The following is a 19,999-nucleotide window of genomic DNA, read 5'->3' as shown; positions in this document are numbered from 1 at the left end:
GGTCTGCCTCCTTCCGTCTTCCCTGGAAATGTATTAATAAGAAAACTGGGGAGACTTTAAAAAATTCCAAAGGAGCTACATTTGGCTTTTTGGGGGGACAAGCTTCCTCTTAGAAGCCAAATCCCAATGTTTGTGAAGAAGAAGAATAAGGCTTGTACTAAAACTATCCTCCCCATTTCTGATCCCTTTTAAAACCCTTGTTCCCCAGAAGGAGCAGAGCTGTGTAATAAGAAAACCCTCTCAGAAAAGAGACACACTTCCTTCCTTTTGGCCCAAGGAGCCTGGCCTCCTTCTGACTCTGGAACCTCAGGAGAGAAAGAGAAGCCTCTGTTCAACTGAGGAGGCCTCAGAGAAGGTTCTGGAACATTATTCCCAACAGTCACAAGCAGCACAAAATGGCTGCCAGAAAACAAGGAGGCAGGGGCTGAGATTCTTGCCAATCAGGGCCAGGGATGGTGGGAAGGACTGGGATTCCAGCCAATCAGAGCCAGAGACTGTGGGAGGCACAGGGAATCCAGCCAATCAGGGCCAGGGATGGTGGGAGGGACTGGGATTCCAGCCAATCAGGGCCAGGGATGGCAGGAGGGACTGGGATTCCAGCCAATCAGGGCCAGGGATGGCAGGAGGGACTGGGATTCCAGCCAATCAGGGCCAGGGATGGTGGGAGGGACTGGGATTCCAGCCAATCAGGGCCAGGGATGGCAGGAGGGACTGGGATTCCAGCCAATCAGGGCCAGGGATGGTGGGGACTCCAGCCAATCAGGGCCAGGGATGGAGGGAGGGTGGGGACTCCAGCCAATGGCAGCACCTCAGAGTCTCCTCAGGAGGCAATCATGTGTAAACTACATGTCATAAAAACATCACAAAGTATAAATTCCAATTACAGCAATTGCAGGGCAGTTATGCTATTATGACCGGAAGTAAACATATATACAATTATAATTATATATACACGCGGATGTTGACCAGAACCTGGGGGGTGTATACATGTGCATTCATATGTACTTACATATTTCTCTATGCATTTCCTTATGTTTAAATTGTATGCAAGTGGAAGAGTATATATAAATATATAAATCATATATATATGATCCAACATATATGTGTACATGTGTTTGCATCTCTCTCTCTCTCTCTCTCTATATATATATATATATATAAAATACATGTGCGTACACAGGTATCTATGGGTATGTATAGATGATGTATCTATGGGTATTGTATGCAAGATCTATAGACTTTAAACATTCCATGTCTGTGTGTGTGTAGGCTCTTAAAAGTATAAGTCTGAATGCACTTAGATAGAGATGCCTCCACATACATACATATATATACAGATGTATATATACAGATGTATATGCACAAACACACATGCCACATCCTTCTGTTGTTGTCCATTGTTCTGGTCCGTTGTTCCAGGTGATGCTGGAGAAGAGGCCCTGCCTCCAACGGAACCAGAGGCTGCAGGAGATGACCAACCCCCCATATTTTAACCCAAACCTTACGGCTGGAAGTGGATCAGAACTCCAAGGCCTGTCTCTTGTAGTGGAATCGTAATGGGTTAACAAAGGAAGTGTGTCCCCACTGCTTGGTTAGTTCTCTTTCCGCTTTCAGGGATCAGTGCAGAAGCTCCAGAAGGTGAAATGAGAGATCACACACCTGTCACCAATCTAGGTCTTCTTCTTTACATCTAGAGTGGTGAGTAAATACAGAATTGGGCTATAAAACTTTTAATCAGACACATAAGAGACCAGATCTGGGTTCAAACACTTTGTATGTAACATTTATTCTAACATTAGGGACATTCATTCTACTATATTACATATCAAGAGGCCTCAAATCATGCACACATTCATACAATGCTCATGCACACAAATCTTCCCAGAGGTTGGTCAGTTTTCTGAAAGAGCGATGGGTGCCAGTTCCAGCTGATTTTGGCACACTAGCACCATGGTTTTGAATATTCCTTTATGCTTTTTATATGTGCATCATTTTTCCTGATGAGTGACTTCTTGTTCCCATTCCGTTCTTCTTCTGGTGCTCTTTACATCAAGTTGTGTTATACACAGTCCATTCTTCTTTTAGTACAATCGGTTTCATGTCCTTGTATTACGGTGTCTTTATCTTTTGCACATAACTTTTCGACTCAGCAGTTTGAGCTTTTCTTGCTTCTCTGTGCCAGATCCTTCATCTCATCCTTCATCTTCTAATTCTGTCATATTCACACATAACACACCTACCCACCATGCTACATCTTCCTATATGGCAGGGGCTTGGACTAGATGGTGCTTGTGGTGCCTTACAAAGCCAGAATCCTATAAATCCACGCTTTGTCATCCTGTGTGTCGGGGGTTGGACTGCATGGGTCCTGTGGTCCATTCTTATTCTAGAATTCTATAAAAAAAAATAAAAACAACAACAACAACAACACAACAACATACAAAAATCAATAACTTTATGAACAGAAAACCCTTAAAAACAAAATCACAAGGGCTTTCTCTTATCACCAATGCATTGAAAATATTTTTCTTGTAATACTTCTTAACAAAAACAGTGTTAGTTCACTGCTGGCATTTATGTGGTTTCTCTCCTGCATGGACTCTCTGATGTATCATTATGTATGACTTCGAAGAGAAACATTTCCCACAATGCTGACATTTTTATGGCTTCTCTCCTGTGTGGACTCTCTGATGTATCATTATGTATGACTTCGAAGAGAAACATTTCCCACAATACTGGCATTTGTATGGCTTCTCTCCTGTGTGGACTCTCTGATGTTTCACTAGGTCTGACTTCTGAGAGAAACCTTTCCCACAATGCTGGCATTTGTATGGCTTCTCTCCTGTGTGGACACTCCAATGTCTCAGTAGGTGTGGCTTCCAAGAAAAACATTTCCCACAATGCTGGCATTTGTATGGCTTCTCTCCTGTGTGGACTCTCTGATGTTTCACTAGGTCTGACTTCTGAGAGAAACCTTTCCCACAATGCTGGCATTTGAATGGCTTCTCTCCTGTGTGGACTCTCTGATGTGTCACTAGGCTTGACTTCTGAGAGAAATATTTCCCACAATGCTGGCATTTGTATGGCTTCTCTCCTGTGTGGACTCTCTGATGTCTCACAAGGTCTGACTTTGAAGGAAAACTAGTCCCACAGTGCTGGCATTTATGTGGCCTCTCACATGTATGGACTCTCTCAAGACTGACATGTTCTTCTGAAGAAAAAAAAAAGAACAATGACACACAAGACTGACTCTCTGAATCAAGAGAGGAATGTGTTACCCCAAGATTTAGCCACCTGTTAACCCTTCCCTATTAGATATAAAATTAATAAAGTTGGAGTGGGTGCCCTGAATTTAGCATTTTTGCAGGTATGGATCCCTACTCATAGGAGGTAGCAAAGAAGAGATTGTAGGAGAACCTGCCTTGAGAAAATGAGTGGATTTAGCTGCATGATCCATTTATGTCTGTAGAGGTTGAAGGGATTATGGCTAAGGAATGGGACTGGAAGGAAATAGTCAGAAAAAGGCTCTGAGAATCAGTGTGCTAATCCCTTTTGTCTGAGGTACTTGCACCAATAATAATAATGATGCTGATGATTTATTTATAGCCTGCCCAATCACAAGGAATCGGGGTGGGTTACAACGATAAAAATAAAGAGAATAAAATAAAATACAAAAATAAATAAAATACAGTAAAATAAAACAGAGTGATGTGAGTTACAGTAAAATTCACAGCTAGGCCTGATGGAAATCGGGCCTGTCTTTTTCACTCCCTCCCAGGTCTGATGATGACAGTTGGGGCGGAGGGAGGGCTCTTCTTTTTGAGGCCAGAATATAATTTTAATTTAATTTAATTTAATTCTCCTCATTAATTTAAGAGAAGAAGTGATGGACAGAGTGAAGGAAGTCACAGTAAATGGGGAGAGCTTAAACCAAGCCCTCATTGCATTAAATTTGGTTTCAGACTATTCTTTCCTCACCCAGGAAACATTCTAAAGCAATTTAAACCTTTTTGTACCCTCAGTTTCTGCCACTAAGGAACAATTACAGCATAAATATCTGCTCCTAGTGGCTGTTCTTCAGCCTCAGTCCAGTTGCAGGCAGACACTCTGCTCCCTATTGCATGGGGTAAGAAAGCCAGGGTACCTTTCCCAAACAGAATTTTAATTTGGGCTATGTCCGGGTCCAATCTTATGTAAATCACTGCTGAATCTATTGGCCAAATCCATCCCAGATGTAGCCTGGGTCCGAGGCATGCTCAGCCATCCCCCTCTTTTTTAAGTGGAAGCTTCCAACACTAAAAAAAATGGCCGCTGAAGTGCTGCAGGGATTTGGGCTGAATCCAGGATGGATTTGGCTGGTGGATTCAGCGGAGATTCACATATGATAGGACCCGGATGCAGCCCGAATCAGAATTCAATTCAGAAAAGTTAAGCTGGCTTTTTTATCCCATGCCATAGGATCCTCTGTCGGTTTACATGGCTAAGCACCTCAATACACTCTCCAACCCCACTTGCCATGGGAGCTACTGACTTCTCTCCCCATTCCGGATTCTCAGCAACTGGGATTGAGATCCATCCAGGCAACATATTACCATTAGCAAAGTCTTACATTTATTCACCACTCCCACCTTTGTTACCTAATTCTCTCTGTGCATGTGTGTTCATTTTGCCTTTCAAATGCCTTTGGAGTTCTGTGTGATTGCAGACCTGCTATAGCTTTGCTGGATCCTGAGGTCACTGTTGCCTCAATCAAACTATATCTCCCCTTTGAGCTAAGTATCTAATTCCCCTAAAAGCATAGCACTTGCAGGTGTCTTCCCCAAACTCCAGCATTTCAAGTAAAAGACCCTAAGCAAACTCAGGTAGGAAAAAGAAACATTAGAAAAAAAGGAATTTTTGTGTTGCCTTTCCTTTCTTCATAGACATTGTTCATAATTGCTAAATGGAAGCCCTTAATATGTCTGAAAACCAGGGTCTGAGCCGGTTCTCACCAGTTCAGTTCTTAAAACCTGTCAGGTTGGTGGCTGCCTCCCAATCCCCAAGGCCCCTCTCTTGACCCTTCCCAGAGGTCCTTTCCTATCCACATACCTCACCTTATTTCCCCTCACCTTCCCACTAGGGCCCTCCGTTCTGGTAGTCAAGCCTGCTGTCCCAGCCCAGGATTTCCTCTGCCCCATCTAGGATTCGCCCCTTCTCACTCGCTGCCCCTCACTCCTGGAACCTTCTTCCCCCGCGAGCAAGAGCCATCACTTCATTAACCAGCTTCAAAACGGAGCTGAAGACCATCCTGTTCAGAGAAGCGTTCCCAGGCATTGCATAATTGTCACTTGCTATTTGATGTTCTTTTCTTGTCTGTTTTATTGAATCGTTTCCGGTATTGCTATGTATTTTATATGTATTATCTTAGTAGACAGGCCCCTTAACCACCACCACTCCCTTCTCCTTCTGTGTCATGTCTTTTTAGATTGTAAGACAGAGGGCAGGGAACCGTCCAATTAAAAAGATTGTATGTACAGCGCTGTGTAAATTTACAGCGCTTTATAAATAAAGGTTAAAAATAATAATAATAACAACAACAACAACAACACAGAGCTAGGCAATCCTGGCTTTGCTCCTGCTTTCCTTTCCTGGCTCCCAGAGACCTGATCCCCTTCCCTTTCTCCCTCCACTCTCCAACCTTCCCTCTTGCCTATCCGCACTGCTTCAGCTTTCACCTTCAGCATCTCTTTCCTGCCTTTCTGTTTTTCCCATTCCCTCCATCTCTCTATCACAGACACACATCCACAGCATGTGATGCACAAAAGGGACATTCTGAGTCCCATTTGTTGAGAAAGGCAGGATAATCAATATACAAATAAGTCATTGGGAAAGCAAGAGCAAGGGGGCTGGGACCTGGACTCCAATTTTGGTGAGGGTCAAGTGCCAGCCTTAAGGCATCTATAAGACAGGGATGGCCTAATGTTGGGGATGGGGGGTCACACTGGCCCACAGGGGATCTCAGGAGCAACCTAACATTGTATTGTCTGGGGGTGAAATGAAATACTATTTTCTCCTCAGTATCCCACAGCATCCCTTTGGGGAACCAGAGGCCATTTTGCCACTATTGGGCTCTCTCTGAGCCATTGTAGGGCCAAGGGAGGCCTTTTCCCCAAGAAGACTCTCCTGAGCCTGAAAAGCCTGGAAGAAGGGCCAAAAAAGCCAGGAAACTTAGGACCTTTCCAGAAGGGCACCCTAGTACGTACTGTGTACGTACTAGGGTTGCCCGGGGGCATCTTTTTCAAACGCCCCCAACCCTAGTACGCACACAGTACGTACAAAATGGTGGCGCCCATTCTACATGCAGATGGTGATGCCCATTAGGATGTCACGACTGCGCCGCATTCAAACGGAGCGGCATGGACGTGACGTCCTGGTGTCATGAAAGGGCGCTTGTGGCGCCCTTTCCACGGTGCAGGAAGGAACTCCATTTTGGAGCTCCTTCGTTCATTTGTGTCGCTGGTGCAGCCTTTAGAGAGCTGCGCCAGCGATACAAAAGAGAAAGGTGCAGAGTGGCCCCTTTCTCCTTTCCACGCCACTGTTGGGGTGTCTTTGGGGCTTGAAGCCCCAAGGACACTTTTTCCAGGCCACGGCGTGGAAAAGCGTTGGATTGGGGCCTCAGGGCTGCCGCTGTGGCAGCTGAGGCCCTGATCCGTTGATGAAAGGGGCAGGTACAGGCCACCCCAAAGGGGCAGTCTGTAAACCGCCCTACTGAGGGATGTGCTGAGGAGCATTTGGGGGTGAAAAGCATTTATCTCCATAGTTCCTTCCCACAGAATCCTAGAATTGGCAGTTTATGACAATTAAACTACGTGTGAAAGTAGCTTAGGACTCATAGTAGACCACAAGTTGAACATGAGGCAGCTAAAAAGGTCAATATGATCCTAGGCTTTATCAATAAAAGTATAGTGTCTAGATCAAGAGAAGTAATAGTGCCACTCTATTCTGCTTTGGTCAGGCCTCACTTGAAATAACCCTGTGTCTAGTTCTTGGCACCACAATTCAAAAAGGATGTTGAGAATCTGGAGAGTATCCAAAGGAGGGCAACCAAAAAGGTGAAGGAACTGAAAACCATCAAGCCCTATGAGAAGTGGCTTAGGAGCTGGCTATATTTATCCAGGAGAAGAGAAGGTTAAGAGTGGATATAATAGCCCTGTTCAAATATTTGAAGAGATGTCACCTTGATGGATCAAGCTTGCTTTCTCCTATTCCAGAGAAAAGGAGAGGAACAGTGGATGCAAGCCACAGGAAAAGAGATGCCACCTAAAGATTAGGAGGAACTTGCTGACAGTAAGGGCTGTTCGAGAGTGCAATATACTTCCTCTGAACGTGGTGGAGTATCATTATTGTTATTATTGGCCTGGTACAAATGGGCACTTTGTGGCATGCCGGCGGTGATTTTAGGGTTTGGGAGCATGCAGTAACTGCACACTCCCAAAGCCTAATACTTATGGGCAGCACAATCTTGACGCAGCGCCATCCATACGGCGCATGCATCCATGACGTGTCTTGTGTGACGCGTCCAAACAGCACGGCGCATAAGACATATCACCGTGACGCTCCAAGGTGCAAATGGCGCCTTGGTGGCATCACAGGAAGGAGTTCCATTTCTGAGCTCATTTTGGCTGCAGATCGTTCTTGCAGCCATGAGGTTGCTGCGGCAATGATCCGGAGGAGAAAGGGACAGCCTGTGGCCACCCCTTTCTTCTAATCTGTACTGAGCCATTGTTATTATTATTAAGATTTATTTCTAAAGTGTTCCTTTTTTGGAGATCTTTAAACAAAGGCTGGATGACTATCTGTTGGGGGTGCTTTGAATGTGTATTCCTGCATGGCCAGGGGTTTAACTGGATGGCCCTTGTTGCCTATTCCAACTCTATGATTCCATAATTCTAAAGTAGAAACATAACACCATAACAATGTAGTATGAAAGGACCTTCAGTCTTCACAGGAAGGGCAGTGGAGTCAAGTTTCTTACCCGCAGAGGCCACATTCTCATAATTCGCCATCATAACATCGCTGTACAGAAGTCTCTGCTTCTTTGTCAAGAGTTTCCATTCATCCTCGGTGAAATATATCGCCACATCCGCAAAAGTCACCTGCAATAGAAAATAGCCCTGATCCAGAGAGTGACTAATAAAAGGGAAGGAAAGCACATGGTGCATCCCAAATATTATTTCATTACTTCAGAATTTATCCCAGGAAACAAACTTTAAATAATGTTAGCAAGCAAAAACTACTGCCTTTGAAATCCAGTTTGTCTCGAATCCTTTGTGAGGCTACAAGCCCCTCTGTTTGGAAGAGAAAACTGAATTTCTCAGGCAGGCTCCATGCTTTTACACAGGAAAACTTGTAGGTGTTGATAAGGTAAAACATGCCAATGCTGTCCCAATTTAAAAGATATTTTAAAACCTTTGTTGGAGGTAGCAACCTCCAATAGTACAGGTCCCATCCATTGGCCTTCTCTTTATCATTCTCCCGTGAAGCCTAAAATGTGGTATATTCACATCCATATAACATATCCGATATCCTACTTTTGTGGATTTGGGATGCTACTGCTATATGGCCAACATGGCTCCCGCTGGATATGTTAATTGCATATGTGTGTGTGTGTGTGTGTGTGTGTAGGATAAAATCTGGGAAGCAAAGCTCTGAGTTTCTGACATTCTCTGGGTGTCAATAGGAAGGTCTTTTCACATCACCCTGTTTCCCATCCATTTCCTCCTGGGTTCACCCCACTCCATTTCCTTCCAGAGCCCCCCAGCTCTCTGTCCCCTCCAAGGGACTGACTGGGTCTGTGGCCTTCAAGTATGGCCTCCTTTGGAGGAAATGGTGAGCTAACAGGGAGGGCTGAAGGACAAACTCTGCCAGAGCTGGAGAACCATGGTGGCTGCATTACTGGCTCTGGTCGAAGGTGGGGCAGCCCTTGAGGAGGGTGAGGAATGCCTGGAAAAGACACCCCAGCCCCACCATCACCAGACACATGGAGGTTAGAAGTCAGGTGCTCTGCCTTCCCTGAGGCCATTTCAGTAACAAGAGCCCGGGGCTACCTGGGTCTCGGACATTTCCTACCCCTTCTTGTTCCTCCCAGGAACGGTCTTGTGCACTTGCTTGCATGGCCAGAGGAATGTAGCCCATAGCAATGTGTTGTGGCTGGGAAGACCCGTTTCCATCCCATTGACCACTGGGGCTGAGCTCTGAGGGGGTGAGAGGAGAGGGTCAGGGGGCTGTTGCCAGAGGAAGGGGCACAGACCAGGTTCAAAGCTGCAATATCTTTCACACAGTTGGTCTCAAGGGTGCTGCAAAATCCCTCTGCACACAATAACTACATCTTATAAGTATAACCCACCCAATCATATTTGATTCACTATTATTCAGTCTGAACCATCAAATGATTTTCATTACCATGATAAGGGCCTGAATCATACTATTAGTCTCAGCCCAAGAAGACCTATTGATCCCATAGGATTTACAACCATGTGTGGAATAAGCTGAGTTTCACAAGTATTGTGATTTCACATAAGCAAAACTGCCTCTGGTCCTCACCAGAGTAGACCCACTGAATCAGCTGAATTTACCTATCTGTTGAAGAATCATTTAGTAGTTGATTGAATGGGTCTATTCTAGCTCGATATACACAATATATAATATATAAACCAAAGATAAGATATAAACAAAATAACTTAGGCTATGGCTGGGATATGGAAGATAGATTAAGATATTGACTATCCCAAAACATATACTACATTTAGCCACCAAAGAATTATAGTGCATTTATCCATTTGTTGCCAAATTTCAGTGACAAATGTCATATTTAAAAAACAGTTCTGGAGAACGCTGTGGGCTTGAGGGCCACAGCTTAGATCCAGAGATGTTCCCCCATATCCCCCAACATTTCACAGATGGAAAAAGAAAGACACATGTGGACAAACAACACCAGAAGGTGGTCAAGATGGCCAAAGATGTTTATGAGGAAGGTCACAAAAGCGGGGAAGGACACAGCAGTTTGCTTTTGCCTCAGACTCCTAGCAAGTACTCCCTGCTCCCTTCTTTCCTCTTCTCTCCCCACTTTTGAGTTGATGGGGTTCAAAATCCTTGGTACTCATTTTGTAGGAACTGAAGTGAGCTGAGGACAAAGGGGAAAGTGGGAGGAGGAGAACAAAACTGGGACATTTTTGAAAGCCCCTGAAAAAGTGGGGTGGCAGAGGATTTACCAGGACTGTCTCTGCCAAATTGGGAGAGTATGTTCTCCACTTGCTTTCATGAACTGGCCCAGCAGTGAAACACATGAGACTAATACCCAGGATGGGGACTCACCAAAGAGTTGTTGTACCTCCGCAGCCTCCTTCTCTTGGAGCCCAACCCCCTCTGCTTGGCCTCTGTGTCGGCCATCAGGTGGGCAGGGGTCCTGGTTGCCCTACTCTTGGGTCACTTCCAGCAACAGAGGCCCAAAGCCGTGTACAAGGAGTCCGAGATGAGGTTCCTGAGAAAAGGGACCAGGATTAGGATTGGCTTGGAAAGAAACTCTGCAGCACTCAAAGACACAGAGAACAGAATCCTGCTGGTGACAAACGCAGGTGAGCAGAGCTGTGTAATAAGAAAACCCTCTCAGGAAATATACACAAAAGACCCTCAAAGAGACACACTTCCTTCCTTTTGGCCCAAGGAGCCTGGCCTCCTTCTGACTCTGGAGCCTCAGGAGAGAAAGAGAGGCCTCTGTTCAACTGAGGCTCAGAGAAGGTTCTGGAACATTATTCCCCACAGTCACAAGAACCACAAAATGGCCACCAGAACACAAAATGGCTGCTAGAAGACAAAATGGCTGCCAGAACACAAAATGGCCACCTCCACCTCAGCGCTTGGCAGTTGGAGGCAGGCCTCAGCACAGCAGTGAAGTCTACCGCTTCCAAGCCTTGTCCCTCTCCTTCCTCCTTGTCTCTCTCTAACCCCTTCTCACTCTCTACTCCTCACTCACTCTTCTGCGCAGAGAGCTAAATAGAGAGGCAGAAGCTCCTCCCCTTCTTTAATCTGGCCAATGGGGGCAGAGGAGCTGGAATACCCCGCCCCCTGCCCCACCCTCACAGGCTCCTCCTGCAGTTAATATGGAACAAGGCAGGAGGGACTCTGGAGCCCCAGCCACACGGACGCTGGCCAAAGGCACACGTTCCCAGAGCCTAAGACCCATGAAATGCAGGGCAGGACCCCTCCTCTTTCTGGCCATGTGGATGCTGGGAGATCCAGTCAAGCAAATACACTGTAAATCCCATTGGCAAGAGAAAAGGCTGCTACTGCCTTTCAGAACCAGTTTGCCCCAAATCCTTTATGGGTCCAGAAACCCCTTTGTTAGGAAGCAACCCCAAATATCTCAGGAAGGCCCTATATCTCCCAAGGCCCCTTCCCTCCAGGACCTCCTTCCCTCAGTCTCTCTCTCTCCCCTGAAGGCCTCAAATGTCAACTGCCAAGCACTCAGGCAGAGACAGCCTTTTTGTGTTCTGTCAGCCATTTTGTTTTCCGGAGGCCATTTTGTGTTTTGGAGGCCATTTTGTGTTCCAATGGCCATTTTGTGTGCTGTTTGTGAGTGTGGAGAATGTTCCAAAACCTTCTCTGAAGCCTCAGTTGAACAGAGGTACACTGTTGCCAATTTTGTGACTTTCACACGGAAATTGGGATTTCTGAGTGCTTTCCGTGTGATTTCTGTGCCTGGCTCTATTCTATGGAGATTCAGGGACTTTTGCACATTTCAGCTCCAGCCCTGAAAAAAAACAACCCAATTTCCGGGACAAACCCCCGAAATTGGCACCAGTGGCCCTGACTCTGAGAGCGAGGCTACAGAGCAACCAGTCCTGTTGGGAGTCACACTGAGAGTTTTCAGGCAATCAGAGAGAGGAGAGTGGTCGTCCGCCCCCCCCCCCCCCTCCGTCCTCAGGAAAAGCTCAGCCAGGGCAGACGTGCGGGAGACAAGGCTCTTATATACACACACAAATATATATACACAACACACACACATATATATACACATACATGTCACAACAAACTACAATTCCCAGGATCCCCTGGTTTGACAAGGGAATTGCCTCCACACTTAGAGATCACAGCCCCAGAGAAAGAGTCTACAGTACATCAGTGTTGCCAATTTAAGTCCACTTCTTCAGCTGCATTTGGATTTAATAATGATAATAATAATGGTGATGATGATGATACAGAGATAGATCTTGTAGCACCTTGGAGACGCATGGAAGAAGAGTTGCCAGCATGAGCTTTCCTAGACTTAAGCGTACTTCCTCAGATGCATGGGAATTGTAGTTTATTGTGGCACCAGAGCTCTTTCTCAGAAAACTACAATTCCCAGGGTTCCCTAGCACTGAGCCAGGGCAGTTAAAGCAGTCTCAAACTGGATTATTTCTGCAGTATGGATTGGATCTTGAGCATTTATAATAACAAAGGTCCAAAACACACTGCAGAAATAATCCAGTTTGAGACCGCTTTAACTGCCTTGGCTCTGTGCTAGGGAATCCTGGGAATTGTAGTTTGTTGTGGCACCAGAACTCTTTCTGATAGAGAAGGCTCAATGTCTCACAAAACTACAATTCCCAGGGTTCCCTAGCACTGAGCCAAGGCAGCTAAAGGGATGTGATACTGGATTATTTATGCAGTGTGGTTGCAGCCGAACATGTTTCTATTTGGCACAAAGCTTCCTGGACCCCCTTCATGTCAAAATAGATATCTTAAAGGTATTAGAAGGACTGAAAGATTCTTTGTTTGGTCCAATGGTAATTTTGAGAGTTGAAATAAGTTACAATTATTTTTATTCAATTAGGGTTACATTTATTTGCAAAAGATCTGCCATATTAATAAATATATAAATACATCCTATTATGATTATGATTATGATTATTAACATTACGGGAACGTTACAGGGATTTTGACTGAATATTCCGTGTAATATTTTGGGGGGGGGGGGGGGAATTCCGTGCATTTTGGTAAAACTGTTAAGGAAAATGCAACATGGGATATACAGTGAAAGAAATAAAACATGTATGTGAGAGTCAGGGTGACTCAGCAGAAGCAATTAGAAGCCACACAGGTGTAAAAGGTAATGTAATTAACAAGTCCTAAATGCCAAGGACAGAAATGTAAAGTGGATAATTGAACACACCTGAGAATTGTTAAAGTGGACAAGGTGAAATGATGAAATCATTAATTGTGGGTTGAACCAAGAGAACCAATGAGAGTGGATGTACACGCCCACTGGGTGGAAACAGACAACAGTGGGTGGTATTTTGCAATGACTCTAATAATGGCTATGAATCCCAATGTATTTTGTGGGTAGTAGTAGTGGGTAGTAGTGTGGAGTTGAGTAGTGAATTGTTTTGTGCATAGTGTATATATTAGAATAAAGTAGATCTTTTATATAAGACTACTGTGTTGTCTGGTGTCTTGAGTGAAGATACAAGAGCCAGCTGGATCCTGAAGAAGTGGGAAGACTTCTGTGGAAGCAAGAGTGAGAAGGCTTGGAGAGTTTGTCAGGGTCTTCAGCCTATTCTCTGTAACTCTGCTGCTTTAGAGCAAAGCTTTAACCACTGGCCAAAACTGGTCAGCGCCGGTGCGTAACAAGGTGGTGAGTTCGAGCCAGAGGAGAAGAGCTACAACTCCCATCATCCCTGACAAAGAACCCCAACCAGGATTTCCAAACCTTAACAACACCTAAAATGTCAAACCAAAAGAACATTCCCAGAGTTCCATACCACTGAGCCATGGCCATTACAGTGGTGCAGAACAAGAATGCTCAGCGATGGTGGCATTAATAATGATTAAGGTCTGGCAGCAGCTCCATCCTCCCCCAAGGCCTGACATCATCATCATCATCATCATCATCATCATCATCATCATCATCATCATCATTGCTACAGCATGAGAGCCACCATTAATAGCATTGAAATCCCCTTTGGGGAGTCATACTCTCCCTCCTTCAGAGAGAGTGGGCCTTGCCTAGAAGGACTGCTGGGCCTCCTTCCTCCCCACCTTAATGGCAGTGGCCAAAGAGAAGCAGCAGCAGCAGAAGACCCAAGCCAGGCCCAGCCAGACCTCAGGGCAGCAGTGAAGCCTAGTGGTTCCAGGCCTTGTCTCTCTGCTGTAGCTTCACTCCCCCCCTCTCTTTCCTGTCTGTCTGTCTCCTTCTCCCTCTAAAACCCTGCTCCTTTCTCCTTACTCACTCTTCCGCGCGCAGAGCTAAATAGAGAAGCAGAAGCTCCCCCTCTTTTTGAGGCTGGCCAATGGGGGCAGAGCAGCTGGAAGACCCCACCCCCCCTGCCCCAGACTCACATTTTATGTTCCACCCTCTTCCAAACCTAGCCCCCACCTCCAATTCCCACAGTCTATGCCCCACAGGTAACAATCCCTCTGAGGCTGAGAGAGTGTGACTTACCAAGGGTCACCTAAGTCCAAAACACACTGCAACAATAATCCAAATCTGAGACCGCTTTATTTGCCCTGGCTCAATGCTAGGGAATTCTGGGAAATGTAGTTTTGTGAGACATTGAGCCTTCTCTGTCAGAGGGCTCCGGTGCCACAATAAACTCTATTTCCCAGGATTCCCTAGCATTGGGCCAGGGCAGTTAAAGCGCTCTCAAACTGGACTATTGCTGCCGTGTGTTTTGGACCTTACTTGGCCGCAAACTGTCCATAGCCTGCAATGCATCTCCTAATTCTGTTGGCAGTCCCTCCCTCCCAACACTTTCTCATTTCCCCCCAAAACCAGCACAAAGCTGGAAGATGGAAAAAGGTTTTAAAGCAACATTTAAATCTGTAGTATTTTATTAAAAAACTAAATATCCCAAATGCTATTATCAGTTTTGTAGCTATTATTACAGAAAGACGCAGAGTGCAAACTCCTCAAGTACCTTTATTTTCTGGAGTGAGATGGGCTTTTCCAACTGACTCACTTTGATGATCTCCGGTGGTCCAAGCAGCCAAACTGCGACCCTGTAGTAATAATAATAATGATGATAATGATAATATTTTTATATCCCTCTCTCTTCAGCCAAAAGGCTATCAGAGTGGATTACAAATTGTTAATTAGACATTTAGTCATTATGGCTCTTAGCCCAGCAGACCCCTAAATTCCTGAAATCTCGCTGCCATCATCCAGTGAATTATAAAAGGGTTTCCCTTAATCTACACTGGGACCAGTTAAGGATCCTTATTTCTACTTCTTTACTGATCTTCCCAAGCGTCAACCGAGCCAAAACACGTGTAAAAGGAGCGTCGAGTTGTAGATACTCCAAGGAGATATCTATTATAAATGATAAAATATAACTGAAATATAAGTCTTACAAGATATTAAGAATCTTGCAGTTACAATATTTGTAAGTATATAATATTCAATTCATACAAGCTATTAAACAAATAAATAAACCTAAGCATCCAATTCTGAGACTAACTTCCAAGATCCTCTCTTTAACTCTCTCTCTCGATCTCCAACCGACACAATTCCCCCAACTGTCTCTTGGTCTCTCAGGCCTTATATCTCCTTCTCACGGAAGCTTCCAGAAGAACCTTTATCTTGCTCTCTGATTGGTCAAGAGAGCCTTCCGTAGCAGTGATGTCATTCTGCATTTGCATAAACCTCCCTTTACTGCCTGAAGAAGACCTCCATTGACTGGAGCCCAGTCATTACACAAACTGCCTAACGACAACTAAACCGCTTCTGAACTGCGTCCAAACCGCTCCTAGTCTCCTGGACGCTCAGAAACGCCTCACAAACGAAGCCGGAAGTGGCGTACCGTAAGTGGAGAGACAAGACACGCGGCTTCAGGAAAGCTATAGCGTCGGGCAACAGCGCCATAATGGAGTCAATGAGCGCTAGCTGTGAAGACAAAGAATGAGAAGCAATTTTGGTGCGATCTATTCTGCCTCCTTTGGATTCTACTATTCTTTCAGAAAGGGTTTTTCTTTTTTAATTTCCTGTCTGATTTTAACTCTTAAGGTTCCTCCTTTTTCCCTGGCAGCAATGAAGATTGGGGCTAGATATAGTGCCAATATTGCTGTTGATTGCTTTGAGGATGCCCTCATTTAGTTACAGTTTTGTTGTCTATATTTTAACCGAATTGAATTTTATACCTTTTACATGCAAGATTATTATGTAATTTACTTGTGTTGTACTTTTATTATGCTGTTCCTACTGCTGTATTGTATTTTAACATTTTGTATGCAAATGGCCTTTGGTCTAAGTATGAATAACTGATTGATTGCTAATGTTCTAATTGCAAGGCTTAATGGATTTGTTGCTTCAACTGGCAAAGATCGCAGGGGAATCCCTCTCTACTCTGCATCCTCCATCTGGCTAGAAACAAGGAGGCTAAATTACATCTTCTTCATCCTTTCTCTCCAAGGAAGTGGAAAAGAATATTCTTCTCAGTTCCCATTGATCTGGGAAGAGCCTGTTAAAAATGTCACTCTTCATTTGCACAGAGGAATATATATATTGAATAATGTTTATTAAATTTTAAAAACATATAAAAACAAAAAACAACATTTGACGATCATCCATAATATATCATAACACAAAACTAGTATCTGTCGTGTTTATGTTCTCAAACATTACTTCCTTACTGTCAGACTATCTCTTTATCCCTTTGTTTTCTAGTTTAAATGATCTATTAAACAATAATAATAGACGTTCTAATTATGCTTGTTCCTACAATTACATTTCCCCTCGTCATCTTCATTTCATATGTATAATTATCATAACGAGTCCTCTCTAAATTACATATCATTAGAGTTAACCAATATACGCATATACATTCTGTCAGCTGTTATCACCCTGAGAAACAAAACCTTTACTTCCACTTCAACGTAATCTCTACCCAGAACAGCATTTCCCCCCATTTATTTTGGAGAAAGAGCATAATGTCATTCCAATCTTCTTTATATACATTCTTGGATCCATTCCTGATTTCTCTTGAGAGCTTGTCCATCTCCATCGTGTCTAATAACTTGAGCATCCAGTCCTCTTTAGTAGGGATTTCTTTCAGCTTCCATTTCTGGGCGCAGACTATTCTTGCCGCTGATAACATATAAAATAACATTTTACCATATTTACTCTCTAAATCAAGATCAATTATATTTGCCAAAAAGACTTCATAGTTATGGCAATTATTTTCTTGACTTCAAAGAAGATTGATTTCCAAGGTTTACATGCTTCCCGACAAGTCCACCACATGTGAGAGATTGAGCCTTGCTCTTTCCCACATTTCCATCACAGATTGGTACAATCATTATACATTTTGCTGATCTTAAGGGGAGTTAGGTACCATCCGAAGTAGACTTTACAATAGTTTTCTCTAAGGTTCTGGCTACAGGTATATTTCAGTCGCTTTATCCACCTATTTCCCCATTGGTCCAAATCAATAGAAAAACCAAAGTTTTGGGACCACTTAATCATATTGTCTTTGACAACTTCTTCTTCCATATACATTTTAAGAATACATTTATACAGTCTTGACAATAAGGCATCTTTGTTTAGCATTAACTCCTGCTCTAACTCAGAATCTACTTTACCAATCTCATACTGTTTTTGTCCATAAGAAACCGTTCCCTTAGCTGTCTGTAAAAGAACCACGATATTTGATACCCTTCTTCAGTAAGGTTTTCCCATGTCTTTATCTCATATCCATTATTATTTATCACCATCAAATCTTCATAGATAACCCAACTCTCTTTCTTAGGGTTATATTTAAAAAGGGCTTCATGGGCAGATGCCCAAAAGGGGACTTTAGGACATATTCGTTTTTGGTATTCTTTCCAAGTTCTGAGTAGAGCGTGTCTCACAATGTGATCATTAAAGTCCCGGTTTACTTTATCCTTGTCATAAAGTAGGTAGGTGTGCCAGACAAATCTCAAATTCACACTTTCCAGATTTAATAAATCCTCTTTTAGAATGATCCAATCTTTTAACCACGACAGACAGGCTGCATCGTAATATACTTTGAGATTTGGCATGGCAAGTCTCTCTCTTGAACCCTGAAGGTATTTCATTTTCACTCTTGCTTTCTTACCCTTCCAGATAAACTTAGACAAGCCCTTTTGCCATTCTACAAATGGATTTTCATTTGCAATAATTGGGATAGATTGAAATAAAGAAAGAAATCTTGGCAATATATTCATTTTGACCACAGCAATTCTTCCCAACAGTGATAGATACAAGTTTTTCCAGTTTTCTAAATCCTTTTTAACACTGGACCACAATCTTTCATAGTTATTCGGGAATAAATCAGAGACCCAAATTCCTAGATATTTAGTTCTTTTACTTGAGTTAAAACCTGTAATTGATTCTAACTCTTTTACTTCTGATATCGTCATATTTTTAGTTAGTATCGTTGTTTTATCTTTATTTAATTTCAGTCCTGAAATTAATTCAAAATCCTTGAATACCTTTATTAGTGCTTTAGAGTCATTAATAGTATCACGAATAGTTACCATGAGGTCATCTGCAAATTCCCGGGTTTTGTGTTCGGTTCCTTTAATCTTTATTCCCTTAATCTTCAAGTTATTCTTACATTTTGTCACAGCACTTCTATAATCAGCACAAAAAGCAAAGGGACAAAGGGCATCCCTGCCTGGTACCTTTGTAGATGTTTATCATTTCAGATCTCTCTCCGTTCACATTAAGTCTTGCATGTTGTTTTTGATATATGGCTTGTACCCAACTTAAAATCCTATTCCCCAGTTCCAACTTTTGCATAACACCAAATAACAAATTCCATGAAACGTTATCAAAAGCCTTTTCAATATCAAAAAAAGGCAGCCAATTTCTTATCAATATTAATCTCGTGATACTCAATCAAATCTCTAAAATGCCTAATGTTATCTTTAATATATCTTTTGAGGATGAACCCTCTTTGATCTCTATGTATCACTAATGGTACTATTTCTTTAATTCTCTCTGCCAAGATACTTGCATACAGCTTATAGTCATTACTGAGTAGAGAAATCGGCCTATAGTTCTTTAGTTGTGTTGGGTCTCTTTCGTCTTTGGATATCAAGGAAATTACCGCTTCTTTCCAGGTTGGTGGAAAAGTGTCTTCTCTTATACTGTTCATCATGTTTCTTAGTGGATCTATTAGTTCTAACTGAAATGTCTTATAGTACAATGCAGGGAAACCCTCTGAACCAGGAGCACTGCCTGGTTTACTGCATTTAATAGCGTTTAGGACTTCGCTCGCGGTTATTGGTTGGTTCAAAAGGTTTCTTTTTTCTGTAGTTATTTTAGGTAACTCAGTGTTTTGTAAATAGGAATTCATCTTGTCCAAATCTTCTTCCTCTTGGTTATACAATTTCCCATAAAACTTATGAAAGGCCTTTTTTATTTTGCTTTGTTCTGTGACCATCCTCTTAACAACTTGAATCTTCGTTATCATCTTCCTTTCTTTCTTTTCCCTAAGTTTATAAGATAACCGCTTCCCCGGTTTATTAGACTGTTGGAAATTATTTAATTTGAGATGTTTAAGCTTGTTCTCCATCTCTTCAATTAGCATAATAGAGAGTTGTTTTTGTAGGAGTTTAATCTCTTTATTTGTCTTTACATCACTTGGGTTTTTTTGGAGAGCCTCTTCCTTCTTCTTCAGCTCTTCATGAATTTTCTGAGTCTTTTCTTGGCTTTTTCTCTTGTATTCCACATTAAGTTTTATTAAAAACCTCTTAACACGGCTTTCGATGCAATTTATTATATGATCAGTATCTTTCCCCATGTTTTCTTCAAAATACCATTTAAGAGTCTGTTTTGCTTTTGCTACATTTTTAGGAATCTGTAATAGTTTTTCATTCAGTGACCAATTAAATGACGTTTTAGCTTTCTTAACATTCATGGTTATAGGATTTTGGTAAAATTTCCATTTCCAAAATTTGCCCAGCTAATGTTTTAGTAGCTAAAAGAAAGTCAATCCTAGAAAAAGTCTTATGTCTG

General features: G+C 43.0%; 1 pseudogene; it reads right to left on the bottom strand.

Moving 5' to 3' along the window:
* LOC149290523 (uncharacterized) overlaps window positions 1-17,018 on the bottom strand; it is a 40,213-nt pseudogene extending 23,195 nt beyond the window's left edge.
* Window positions 17,019-19,999: the final 2,981 nt, after the last annotated feature.

This window comes from Sceloporus occidentalis, unplaced genomic scaffold (genome assembly GCF_023333645.1).
Source record: "Sceloporus occidentalis isolate IW3139 unplaced genomic scaffold, rSceOcc1.0.p SCAF_39, whole genome shotgun sequence".
Taxonomy (NCBI): Eukaryota; Metazoa; Chordata; class Lepidosauria; order Squamata; family Phrynosomatidae; genus Sceloporus; species Sceloporus occidentalis.
The sequence above is the reverse complement of the archived record's forward strand: the minus strand, read 5'-3'. Positions and strand labels throughout refer to the sequence as shown.